Source organism: Hyaena hyaena, unplaced genomic scaffold (genome assembly GCF_003009895.1).
Source record: "Hyaena hyaena isolate Hyena2069 unplaced genomic scaffold, ASM300989v1 scaffold_15, whole genome shotgun sequence".
In the NCBI taxonomy this organism is placed as follows: domain Eukaryota; kingdom Metazoa; phylum Chordata; class Mammalia; order Carnivora; family Hyaenidae; genus Hyaena; species Hyaena hyaena.
This window is the reverse complement of record NW_024080647.1, coordinates 579,001-590,316: the sequence shown is the minus strand read 5'-3', so window position 1 is coordinate 590,316 and position 11,316 is coordinate 579,001. Positions and strand designations below refer to the sequence as shown.

Sequence of the window (11,316 nt, the reverse complement as noted above, 5' to 3'; positions counted from 1 at the left end):
AGAGTCCTTTGTCAGACCAGATGTCCCAACTTGGGGTTTGGAAAACACGGGCATCTCAACAATGGCGCCCTGTTTGAGACTGAGAGGGAGGAGAGGCGAGATGGGGGGGTAAGGGGGGTTACACCCAGGTAACCCCAGGAGGGTGCGCTTTCAACCGGGAAGGTGAGACCCTTCCGCACTTCGGGCCGCGCTGTAACCAAGGGTAACGGCTTCTAAGCCTACACCGTTGTGAAGACCTGCTTCTTCCCCGAACCAGATGCGTCTACGGAGGCTGAGCCGGACCAGACAGAAGCCCGGCTTGCCATCCAAGACAGCGTCCAGTGATCTGCCACCGCCTCTGACTAGGTAAGGTCGCTACTACTTTTGCCCCCAGTTAATTATGAGGGGCGGGGGAGGGGAGAAGCGGTGGGCGGGACGAATCGCCTTTTCTATTTTACAATTGGTCCCAAAGGGCTCCGAGTCCCGCCTCCAGCGCCGCCGCTGATAGGCGCTCCGGGCTGTCACTCGGGCCGCCGCGGCCGCCCCTAGCCGTGGCTGGGATCTCGCGGGAAGAGCGGTGGGCACGGCTGTGGCTTGGTCTCCCGGCTGCGCGCGAAGCGGGAGGGCTCTCCTCACACAAGCGCTTCCTCGCGGAGAGGTTCGAGCTGCGGCAGCCGCAGGCCTGGGCCGCCCCTTCCCTGCCGCCGCCTTCTCTTCCTCAGGGCTCCTCGGTCCGCTCGCCCTCCGGCGCCCCCAGGTAAGGAAGCCCGGAGCGCGTCTCGGCTGCCGAGCGGTCGGGGAGCTGGGACTCGGAGCAGCCGGAGCGGGCGGGCTCCCGACGGGGGCGGCTCCGCGGGCTGCGCGGCGCTGCTTGGCGGGGCTCGGGAGCGCTGGGGGCAGCAGGCGGCGGGGTGGGACCCGGCTGCGGGCGCCCCAGGGCGGCGTGGCGGCTCCTGGGGCGACGCTGTTTCTTGGGGGGTCTTGGGGCTCTTCCACTTCGGGGTGGGGGTGGGTGGCGGCGCACGGGGTCCCGCCTCAGGGTCAAGGGAGATTTATCAGGGTCCTGGGGGTTCCTCGAGGTGGCGTAGCAGGGTTCCGGAGCAAGTGGGGGGGGGTCCTCTTACCGCGGTCGCAGGCTCTTTGGGTGCAGAGGATTCAGTTTAGCAGGTCCTAGGTCTCCGAAGGGGCAGATCATTAGGGGGTTTTCAGGGGTCCTTTGAGCGGGAGTGTTTCGCATCCCTGGGTGGAGAAGCAGCGTATTAGGGTTCCGGGGAGGGGGGTTCTGTTTATCCGGGTCTCCCGGCGGGAGGGCGATGTGTCGGCGTCCTGCAGGGGTCGGGCCGCCTTGGTGGGCTGCCGGGGGCGTAAGGGTGCTCGGCGGAGCCCGGCGTCTTTTCTCGGGTTTCTGTTTTGCCCAGAGGGGGGCGGTAACTTGGCATGTTCTCCGGTCTTTCCGGGGGGCGACCGGGCGGGTTAGCGGGTCTCCGCGGGGTGATCTCGAACGGAGGGCTCGGCTCAGCGGGCGCCTGGGTGGGCTCGGGGGGCTCCCCGGTGACGCCCCGAGCCGGCCCGCCGGACAAGTCTGTGGCCGGCCAGCGTCCTGGAACGGGTCTCTTTCCTGGACGAGATGGTGCTCCGTGGGAAGATCGATCGGGGTCGTTCCTTAGTTGGAGAAACCGTGGGTTTGTTCTGCAGTTTGCTTTTTCCCTGCCCCGGGATCCCTGTGGGGGCGTGCTGGTCTCGCTGCCCCAGGAGCGTGAGAGTGGCCGCGCCTTAGGTGCGGTGTAGACTGTAGGTGGTTTTCGGAGGCGACTGTTCTCAGGTGGAGCGCGCCCGGCGCCGAAGATGGGGAAGGCCGTGTGCTTTTGGCCTCACTTTCCTCGAGTCCGCTCTGCTTATCTGCGTTATTAGATCTGTTCCTGAAGTCTTGCCTGCGTGCTCGGTAGAGTCCAGTAGTGCTGGGAAGTACGTGTGTCCCGGCTTCTCTCTGCCCTCCGAAAACCGTTCGTGGAGAGGGAGAGCTTTTAAGTTTGAGTTCCAAACACCGTATTGGAATTTGAAGTCCCAAAGCGAGAGCTCTGCGTCATTTGAGACCTGGAAGGATGGCTGGCTCACAGGTCTTTAAGAGAATCCTGCTGAACGGTTTCAGTGTAAAGCTTGAGTCCGTCTGGACTCTAATGGAGAGTTCTTGGGAACTAGCCCAGTCTTTGGTGAAATTCAAATCAAATGGCCTGTATGTATGTGTATGTGTGCTTTTTTTTTTTTTTTTTTTAAAATAAATGTATAGCTTGGAAAGTCTGTGCATCTGCTTGACATTTCTTCAGGTTAGATAGCTACTTCATCACAGAGGCCTGTAAATGAAGCCTGATGTGGCAGGCGGTGGAGCCCATATTCACAAGAATTATGTAATTTTGGGTAAACAGACAAATTTGACTTGGACAAAGCAAAGACTTTTCCTGCCTTAGTCTTTTTCTTAGTGTCAGTTTTTTTTTTTTTTTTTTAGATTGACATATCTTTTTATCTTGGAAGCAGAAAGATTAGGGGCAGTGTACTTAATCCTTGAGTTTTGCCATCATGTTTTAAAAAGGAGGGAATCCTGCATAGCAATATTTAACTCTCTGAAGAGTTTCCGATTTTTTGTTTGTTTGTTTGTTTTTTGCTTTAGTTCTAATTCAAACCCAAATGCCTCCTTGACTTTTATGGCTGTCAAAACTGATCAGTTGAGCAGGTATCTGGGTGGAACTATAGTTAAAAAACCCTAAGCAGACCATTTTTTCCCCCCTTCATTATTTTTGATAAAGACAAATGATAAATTAAGCAGATTTCAGTAACTTGGAAAAAAGGGCAGCTTTCATGATTTCAAAGTAAACCTATTAATCAGTCAACAAATCTTTATCTGCTAGGTGTCACAGCATTGGAGGTACCGTGATGCCAGCTCACATATAACCCATGTGGAGCGAGAGACAGCAAATAAAATGAATACATAAAATAACTGAGATGCTGATAATGAAGAAACATTGGAGTTCAGCTCACTTTTTAAAATAACCTCTGAGTAATAATATAATACATGTCTGTTGTCATAACCAGAAACCAAGTAAGGTATGATCTATCTTCCGAATTACTAAAGAAAGATTGAATTATCAGTAGAGTTTGAGTGTTAAATATATTTTGACTCTTCGAGGCTTAGCACCTTTTGTTATATAAGCATAAAGAAGTCTGTAAGGAGACACATCAAACTTAAGTATTTGGGGGATTCTCTTTTTAAGTGTTTGTTTGTTTATTTTTGAGAGAGAAAGAGAAAGAGATCCCAGTCTGTGCTGACTGCACAGAGCCCCATGCAGGGCCCAAACTCTCAAACCGAGATCATGACCTGAGTTGAAATCAAGAGTCAGACCCTTAACTGCCTGGGCCACCCACGCGCCCCTTTGGGCATTCTTTAATAAGAAAGCATTGCAGAGGCATGGAGGAGAGCTGTAAAAAGTATAATTTTATACTTTTGTTATTATTTGAATCTATTTCAATGAGTGGACATTAACAAGTGAAAATTGAAATGAAAACCTTTTGGTCAACTATGCAAATTTTGAAATGTACAGTATTAATAAGGCATTTTGTCAGTGTTGCCACTCCCATTGTGTATACTAGCGAAGGAAAAAATGTATTTCAAGAATCTAAAATTATAGGGGGTGGGGAGCACAACAGAGTAAGCAGAGCATTACTGGGCTCTAAATAAAATGTTAACACATGTTAAAGATGTTGGATATTTAATGGTATAAAAATAAATTAGGTATGCCTGGGTGGCTCCGTTAAGCAGCCAACTCTGAATTTCGGCTCTGATCATGGTCTGATGGCTCATGAGTTTGAGCCCCACATGGGGCTCTGCGCTGACAGTGCCGAGCCTGCTTGGGATTCTCTCTTCTTCTCTCTCTTTGCCCCTACCTACCTCTCCCTCTTCCTCTTCCTCTCAAATAAATAAACTTAAAAAAATAAAACAATTTAAGGCCTTTCTTTTTTAAAATTCAATTATTTCCAAGTTTGAGAAGGGAAGTTTTTAAACTCCTTGGACAAGAATGCGTTGTATTTCTGTGGTGGGGATGGAGATGTTCATATTGTGGCACAGATTTCAGGAAGAGATTTCTTTTGTCGAACCTATGCACACATCTAATAGATTTGTTTCTCTTCTGAGGCCTATGAAACGAAAATAATTTTATGGTTCATTATTACTGTAATTTATTATTGCTATTTATATTTCATTACTATAATGGGTCACTGTTCAAAATTCTGGAATTATCAATGTAATACACTAAAGCAGTTTTTAGAAAGGAAATCATAAGAGATGAATTCCAATCTCCACTGTGCTACTAGCCATATGACCTTGGGTAATTTCTTAGCTCTTAGGGCCTTAGTTTCCATATATATAAAATTAAAGAGAAGTCCCGGTCAATAATCAGTGTAAACTCCAATTCCAAGGATTCTTTTGCATTAGTTTTGATGTTGCCTGTCAGCAGTATTCTGTTTACAGAAAGGAATGGATGCCTCAAGAAAGAGTAGCCGGTTCTCAGGATACAACTAGATCCATGTAATTTTTATATATGATACCTAATTTTAGAGACTTCTTTCTGTTTAAGATATATAGGAACCATTTAATTCCAGAATATACATTCATGAAGGTAAATGATTTTCTTTTAATGCTTTAGCTTTATCTGTTAAAGCATTACTTTTTTTTCATTTCTGATTTCTGGTTCTGTAATAGAGTATCGGTGTGATAAGGTAATGTACTTATTTAACTTTGGGTGTAGGATGAGGTCTCTGGTGGTTGACCCCCTTGAATCCATCCTTTACCCACCTGCCAAGGTGACTTCTGAAATGCAAATCTGTTCAATGCTTCTTTCCTCAAATGCATGCTTCTCCTTTACCTACAGCACACATTTAATTCTAACTCTTTATCGTTACTAGGCCTTTCATCATCTGGCTCATTTCCTGCATTTCCCCCGCCGTAAATCTGAGGCTTCAACTGTACTAATCCAGTCAATTCACTGAAAGAGTCATACTGTTTCCTGACTCAGAGCCTTCTCATATATTCTCCCCACTGTTTAGAATGCCTTGCTTTATCCTGTCTTGCTGACAAAGCCTACTGCTTTTCCAAGATACAACTTAAGCACTATCTGCTTTTTAAGTCTTCTGGTCGTCCCTCTTCCTTACCCCACCGAGTTATGCACTCTCTCTGTCTCGTTCATTCATTCTCTTACGTTCAGTAGTATGCTGTAATTATTTATGTCTGTCGCGGGGTCCTCCTGGACTCAAAGCCAAATTTATATTTGTCTTACTACTTTTTGAACCTCTGCTGCTTATTTTACGCAGTTGGCTCTCATTACAGGGTTGAACTCTCTGTGCCAAAATTGATCATTTTCATAATGTCCGAGTTAAGCCCAAATCTCAGTCTTGTCCTATTTTTCTAAACTTTGGGGTTTTTTGAATTATCTTATTCTCTTACCCCTACGACCACAAACTGATACTAGATCTATAGTTCTTATCCTCATATTTAAGAAGACTGCCGGCACTATAGGAGTTAAGGGTTCCTCCGTTAAACGTGCAGATTCGGCGGCAACCACTAATCCCTGTAACTAAAATTGGTAGGAAAGTTATAAACTGGTTTGGGTATTTCAGATCTTGATATCAGTGATGTGGTAGGTATTTTTTTACCTCCCTGGCTGCTTTCTGTGTGGGACATGATTGTTGTCAGTGCAGGTGTGTCTTCATATTGTCTATTTATTGGCTGAAGATTTAATACTTGCTCAGGGTCATTATCTACTAAGCAGCATGCTATAACTAGATTCAGGTCTGTTGGACTCCACGTTCTGTGCTTTTCCAAATACCATGCTGCTTTTTGAAGTGACTGCTTATTCAGCGTATTCAAATTATTCAAAGATATTTTATTCGTTTTATAAATCGAAGAAATAGGTTGTAATGTTTATTCATTCAGTTTTTTCAAAAAAGCCAAAGTAGGGAGAATTTGAGATTGGACTTCTGAGATCATTTAATCCCGCCCTTCACGTAGCATAGGAGGGAACTGACACAAGCAAGAGTAGTTGAATGACTTGCTCAAGATCACACAGCTGATTGGTTAAGATTTTCTTTGTTAAGCTAGCTGTGCACATAGGTGTAATAAAACCATTACTTGAAAGGAATACCGGGTGCCTGTTTCCCCCTGTGTTCCCCCCCACCCCCCCAAGAAAAAAGCCTGGAGTGGCTTTTAGAAAAAGTGATGTTGAGGATCTCAGAGTCTTAAGGACCCAGCTCAGAGAAAATCGGGACTTTGGATCATGACACATGGAGACGCCTCAGTGCCTTAACTCACGTAGTTCCCTAGTCTTTGTTTCTGTCCTCCCTCCTTTTTTCTTTTTAAAAATCTACCCTCAGTTTACTCATCTTATGCCTGAAGAAGTTGTTATTGGCATCAGCCTTACCAGTCACCATTTAAATACCATCCATTGGGCAACTATAGAGATACGAAAAAAGCAAAAAATCCAGTCCCTGCCCTGAAGAGGCTTGGGTTATTTGGGAGTGGGAGACAGTATGTATTTAATTGCAAGGCAGTAGGTGAAGATGTCATGAGTGAAACAGCTGTAGGAGCTCAGAAGATTAGATCAGGGTGGCTTGGGCTAGGCTAGGGTTACAGAACTTTCTGTGTAAAAGAGATTTGACTTAAGTTAATCTTTTAAAAATATTTACTTATTTATTTAATGTTAATTTATTTTGAGAGAGAGAGAGTGAGAGAGAGTGCCCGTGTGCGGGAGAGGGGCAGAGAGCAAGGGAGAGAGAGAATCTCAAGCAGGCCCCGCGTTGTCAGCTCAGAGCCGGGCTCGGAGCTCTAACTCTACGAACTGTGACATCACGATCTGAGCGTAAATCAAGAGTCACCAGCTCTAGCCACTGAGCCAGCCTGGTGCCCCGATTTAAGTTAATCTTTAAATGAGGAGTTGGAGTAAAACTCCTTAAACTCTCATCGTTTTTGTTTTGTCTGTTTGTAATCTGACCCTTGCTCACTTCCCTGCAGTCACAGTTGGACTTCTGTCTGTTTCAGGGGGCCTGGAACATGCTCTTCCACACATCCATGTCTCTCTCCCTTCCTTCAAGTCTTAGTTAAAATATCACCCCTTCTGGGGCGCCTGCGTGGCTCAGTCGGTTAAGCGTCCGACCTCGGCTCAGGGTGATCTCGCGGTTTGTGGGTTTGAGCCCCGCATCGGGCTCTGTGCTGACACCTAGCTGGAGTCAGGTGTCCAGCTGGAGCCTGTTTCAGATTCTGTGTCTCTCTCTCTGTCAGAAATAAATAAAACATTAAAAAAAAAATATCGCCCCTTCTGTGAGGTCTGGACTGGCCACCTTGTTTAAAATTACTGCATCCCTTCCACACATTCTCTTCCTATTTCTCTTTCCTGCTTTGTTTCTTTATTTTGTTCTTTCTGTTATCCAGGGTACTCTATGTTTTTTATTGTCTTTCTACCCCTACTGTACTAGAAGATCCATGAGGGCGGGGAGTTTTTCTCATTTTATTCGGTGCTGTCTCTCCAGCGCCCAGAACAGAACCTGTTTCAAAGTAGGTGCTCAAATTTTTGTTCAATAAATAGGATAATTGAACTTCAAAGCAGGAATTTGAAAATGATTTAACTTTTCCTCCTTCCTTTGTTCCTCTTTCCTGGCTGGCTTAAGGAAGAGGAATTTTCCATTTTCTAAAAAAAGCTTATGGGACTTCAAGAAAGTCATATATAGTGAACTGTAGAAATTCTAAACAGCTTAATGAACTTCTGCATGTGTAAACATGTAGTCACCAACCCGAGCAGGATATAGCACACTTCCAGGACCTTAGGAACCTTCCTCATGTTCTCTCCTGGTCAGTATTTCCCAAAGGTAACCATTATTCAGACTTCTCTCATAACAGATTAGTTTTGTTTATTCCTGAACTTCATACAGATTGAATCAGCCTGGTTTCCTTTCTTCAGCATTATGTCTGTGAGATTCATCCATGTTTGTTTGTTTTTTTTTTAACAGTAGCTCATTCCTTTTTATTGCAGTATGGTATTCTGTTGTTTACATATACTTTTTCAATTCTTTTGATACATTTGGCCCATTTCCAGTTTGTAACTCTTAGGAACAAAGCTACTGTGAACAACTTTGTACTGTCTTTTGGTGGATATAACGTTAAAGTCCTTGGCTGAATAGTTAGGAGTTGATCTCCTCTCCATATATATATGTGTATATAGAGAGAAAGAGAAAGATACACATAATTCTTAATGTTAGATGATCATGTTAGATGATCATTAAATGATTGAAAATAAATTAGTAACTAATCATGTACTGTGAGATTATCTCGAACTTGTTAAAAATGTTGGAGAACTGTTTCTGGTCCACACTTGTTTCTTATATCTGACGTAAAACATAGCTTTATCCAGGCTTTACACAGTTCTCTTTCATCTGGGTTTGCCTTTTTTTAAGCCATATTCCTTATTACTTGCTCTCCCTCCTCCAGAAAATGGACAATAGGTCATTTTTTTCTGATATTTGGTTCTACTGTATATTTTTCAAACATCCTGTACACTTTGAAATCAGTTTTGCTAATGCATTCGTAATGTGGGTAAAAATGCTTTGAGTCTTTTTTTATTTTTGTCATGTGTTAGTTATGTCAAGCAAAGGCTTTCTTTGATGGTCTTAAGTAATTCTAGAAATGGCTTTAGTTGGTGAATAATGCAAATAAGAGCTCCTACAATGATAGAAGAGATCTTGAGAAATATTTTTCTAATTCTGGAAAAGTTCACAGTTTTCTTGTGAAATGATTTCTAGGCTGACTTGAAAGACTAATAGGAAACATGGTGGATGGGATACCTTGTAGGGGTTGGGGTGAGAGAACACTCTAGGTAGGGAACTGCATTTGCACAGAGCGCAGAGAGCAAGCCAGCAGGGCAGATTTGAGGATCTGCAGGTCATTCAGGAAGGCTGGTGCAGTGGTTTTCAAGCTCTAATGTGCATGCGAATCTTCTCACTTGCTTACAGGTGATGGAAAGGTTGCTGGCTCAACTTGCCCACAGTTGGGTTAGGATGTAGAAAGCAGTGAGAAGGAAGGAGTGGGGAGTGAAAGCAGGGACCATCCCATGAGTCTTAACCAGTGTAAGGAATTTGGCCTTAAGGCAGTGGTAACCCACTGAAGGGTGCAAAGAGTGATAGTAAACTTGTGAGTTAAGTGGGCAGTAGTGTTGGAAATAATTTTAGGGGTACGCTTCATCTTCATTTGCAACTATACAGATTAATGTCTGAGAAATGATAATTTATTCATCAATAACTACTTTTCCCAGTAGCAGACTCCGCTTATTTAAAGGAAAAGTTTGGTTATATTTATTAGTTTAGATGTTGTATGTTCATTTAAGCAGTTCTTTCTTCCAGGGATATTATTTATCCTAATAACTATCATTATAATTTAACTCATAATTACATTATTAATCTTGTTTGATGGGATTTAATTTTCATATTGTGTACCATATGATAGTCTGATATTTTCTTTTATTTTTATTTTTATGAAAAAAATTTTTTTAACATTTATTCATTTTTGAGAGAGAGCATACAAGCTGGGGAGAGGCAGAGAGAGACACACACAGAATTTGAAGCAGGCTCCAGGCTCTGAGCTGTCAGCACAGAGCCTGATGCAGGACTCGGACTCTCGAACTGCTAGATCATGACCTGAGCCAAAGCTGGACACTTAACCAACTGAGCCACCCAGGTGCCCCTTCTTTTATTTTTTAATTGTATTGATTTAAAAATGAGCTAGCTGCTAGGCTTCTTGTACTTATGGTAGTGCTTACTCTATGGTAAGAATGATCTTAAGATACAACGGTAATTTGAGTTACTCTTTATTGGTTTCCCTAAATGTCATTAATTAGAAGGTTTTGACCTAATTTATTTCAACTTTTTTTTTTTTTTAAATTCAGTTGCTTAAATACTGTATCAATTTGGGGCTCCTGGGTGGCCGGGTTGGTTAAGCATCCAACTCTTGATTTCAGCTTGAGGTCGTGGTCTCACAATTTGTGAGATTGAGCCCCTCATTGGGCTCTTGCTGACAGCACGTTGCCTGCTTGGGATTCTCTGTCCCTGTCTCTGTCTCTGTCTCTCTCCCTCTCCCTCTCCTTCCTCCTCCTCTCTCTCTACCTCTTCCCCCAGCCCCCTCTCTCAAAATAAATAAGCTTAAAAAGCCAAAAATAAATACTACATCAGTTTTTCAGTATTATAAGTTTAAGAATAAAGGCATGTGTTTATGTTCTATAGGTTAATATTGTATTTTTCCCCGATTTTATAAGTTCTAGGTACTTATTTTAAAAACTTGGAGAAATACAAAAGACAAAAATTTAAGCTCAGCGCAAATGTAAATATTACTAACGTTATGTTGTACTTTCTTTTTCTTCTTCTGATGAATACATTTATTCATAGTGTGCTGTTTATTCTCTACCAAGCATTATATCATGAAGATTTTCCTACTTTGTTAAAATGATTTCAAAACCTAAATTTTAATGATAGCACAGTGCTCTATTGAATGGGTATGTAGCGATTTAACCATTCCTAAATATTGAAAAACTTTCCTCTGCTAATGACATTGAAGAAAATATTTGCATAAATTGTTCTACATACTTATTTTCTTAGGGCAGGAATAAAAATTTTTAGTCAAAAATAAGACCTTAAAAAAATTAGATATTGCTGTATTGCTTTCTCGAAAGGGTCTCCCAATTTATATGCCAGTATTCAGCTTTTCTAATTTGGTAAGCAGAAATGATCTTAACTTTAATTTGTGTTTTTTATTATATTTGAAGTTGAACATTCAGCATTGTAAATTGTTTTTAAAACAATTACATATTAAAATATTTTAAAAATATCTTTAAAAGAAAGTCTCATGCATTATTTTGTAAGGTAAAATATTTTAACTGGAATTAATAGACAATTTTTGAATAGTTTTTACAAAAACATACAAAATTCAAAGACCCAAAGAGTTGCCTGAGAGGCAACCAGTGTTAATCACTTTATTATATATACTTCCAGAGGTGTAATAGATCGTGTGTGTGTGTGTGTGTTTATATGTGTATGCCAGAACATTAGACGAATTATGGAGAACATTCATTAAAATACTGTCTAGTTCAGATGTGGTATTGTGTACTAAATTGTGTACTAAAAATTAGAAAGGGTCTAAAAATGATTAGTATCTGGCTACTAGCCCAGGAGGAAGAAAAGCAGGGTCTGGCAGCATTTGGCAGTAATTTTCTATAAGACAAGTGGCCTTAGCTCTTTTTATTATTGGATCGATTC

The 11,316-nt window shown here is 42.6% G+C and overlaps 1 protein-coding gene across 1 annotated transcript in view; it reads left to right on the top strand.

Moving 5' to 3' along the window:
- Positions 1-588: 588 nt before the first annotated feature.
- GLCE (glucuronic acid epimerase) overlaps positions 589-11,316 on the top strand; it is a 112,095-nt gene continuing 101,367 nt past the window's right edge. The window contains exon 1 of the mRNA XM_039219619.1: positions 589-736. The gene's annotated coding sequence lies outside the window, so the exon portion shown is untranslated. The remainder of the gene's footprint in view (positions 737-11,316) is intronic.